The sequence below is a fragment of the Rhincodon typus genome, unplaced genomic scaffold (genome assembly GCF_021869965.1).
Source record: "Rhincodon typus isolate 14 unplaced genomic scaffold, sRhiTyp1.1 hic_rhity00004033, whole genome shotgun sequence".
Taxonomy (NCBI): domain Eukaryota; kingdom Metazoa; phylum Chordata; class Chondrichthyes; order Orectolobiformes; family Rhincodontidae; genus Rhincodon; species Rhincodon typus.
Window position 1 is genome coordinate 1 of NW_025969671.1, and position 2,093 is coordinate 2,093.

The window sequence follows — 2,093 nt, forward strand, 5'->3', positions numbered from 1 at the left end:
GGGTCTATTACCACGTGGGAGAAGTGGCAGAGGCTCAGTCCTACCTCGACAAGCTGGAGAGGATTTGCCAACAGTTCCCTGGTGCCTCTTGCTTTACAGCAATGACCGCAGAAGTATATGGGGAGAAGGGTTGGTCCATGTTGAGATTTGGCTGGAAATATTACAAAGAGGCAAATGAATGTATTGAGAAGGTTCTGGAGGCAGATCCTGATAACATTGAGTGGAATACAGCTCACGCAACCTCTTTGTTTCGAATTAAAGAAAATATTGGAGACCCTCAGCTTCCTGAGCACTGCAAAGTAGTGAAGTAATTATACCGTGCATTAGCACTGAACCCAAATGACTCTTTTCTCAAGGTCACGTTGGCTCTTAGACTACAGCAATTCAATCAGATGGGGGAATATCACAGATTATTGGAAGAAGTGCTCCTGAATTCTCCTGATGATCCCTATTTAATTCAGTATGCAGCTAAAGCTTTACGAAAGGAAGGATCTGTTGACCGGTCCTCAGAGATGTTGAAAAAGGCACTGATGGGAAGACCAAACTCTGGACTCCTTCACCAGCAGATCGGTTTATGCTACAAAAAGAAACTGCTTGCACTGAAAAGCACACCTTATAAATATGATGCTAATGAGGAAAGAAAAAGCCTGATTGAGCTTTGCAAATACCATTTTCAAACAGCGTATGATCAGAAACCATCACTTATATTTGCAATAATTGATCTGGCAGAAATCTTAGAGTAATCCAAAGAATATTCCAAGGTCGATGAGATTTATGAAAACCTGATCAGAAATAAGACTTACCATCGTTTGAATAGACAGTTAATATTTTGGCACTATGGATTGTACCAGCTATATAGGAAAAGATCCCAGCTTAATGCTATTCATTATTTTAAAGAATGCTTAAAAATCAGATTGAAGAGAAAGACATCTGTGGAATGTCGAGCAAAATTAGAAGAAATTGCTGAGCGTCAATTGAACGAATATTCAAGAGACAGTGTCGCCTTTGGTATATTGGGTCTATTACACCAACTGGATGGCAAGAAATCCAAAGCCATTGAATTCTTTCAGAGAGCCCTGGAGTGCGATCGCAACAATGAAGAGTTTCAAAATGTTCTCCGTGAACTAAAGGAGGCTACGTAACATCAATATTTGATTCACTTGGAATCTGAATCTGCATTTGCAGGAAATAGTTCAACTTGAATTTAAAGATGAGTTGACATGTTGACCAGTCAGGACTTTTCCAGATTTGCGGTGGTGGGGGAGGAGGAGTTGGGATGGGGCATTGGAAAATGGTAGTGTCCTCACTAATAAATCCCCCTTCCATTTACCATGTGGGGTAACTGACACATGTAGGCAACCACCTGTAGCTATTGGAGTTGGAACTTCCACATCTTGCGAAGGGGTAGGAAGGGGCACACCCTTGCCCCAATGGGTCACATGCAGGAGGCTGCTTGCTTGACCCCTTTGAATTTAAAAGTGTTACCTCCCTCTTCAAGAACACCTCCAATGTTGGAGCCCCATCACAAACCCCTGCCTACCTCAGCAGCACAGTGCTCTCTTAGTGAGGCTGGGCAGGCCCTGGGGCAATCAGGCCTCTGATTAGGAAACAGCATTGACATCTTCATCGATGACAAACCGGGGTGCCACTGATTAGAAGGCCCCTCCAGGAAAGTTACTGAATGGATTCCACTGCTGATGTGTTTTGGAACCCCTTTTTGGTCCTGAAGCTGAGGGTTTGTAACACAGACTTAAGCTCTATACCTTTGTAATTGTGTTAGTTCACTAATCATTTACGCTGCATTTATGTTTCTATTTGCCATGGCGACACTGATTATAATTATTGATTTCCAAGTTAGCAGGTTTTGCACTTAATTAATTAACTAATTGCAATGACTGAGGCTAAAACAGTCACAATTAATATCTCTAGTTGAGTGCTGTATAGGTATATTATTGAATTAGCCTCACATATAGACCATGCCGATAGGATTTAAACCATTGGTACCAACATATAAGTATGATTGATTTAGTTCTAGCCCTAACTTGAAAGCTTTGGGGATGGGTGTCTTTACACCCAAGTGCTCACATGGGTAT

General features: G+C 41.9%; 1 pseudogene; it reads left to right on the plus strand.

Moving 5' to 3' along the window:
* The first annotated feature begins 5 nt into the window (after window positions 1-5).
* Window positions 6-940, plus strand: LOC109929460 (annotated as a pseudogene).
* The last annotated feature ends 1,153 nt before the right edge of the window (window positions 941-2,093 follow it).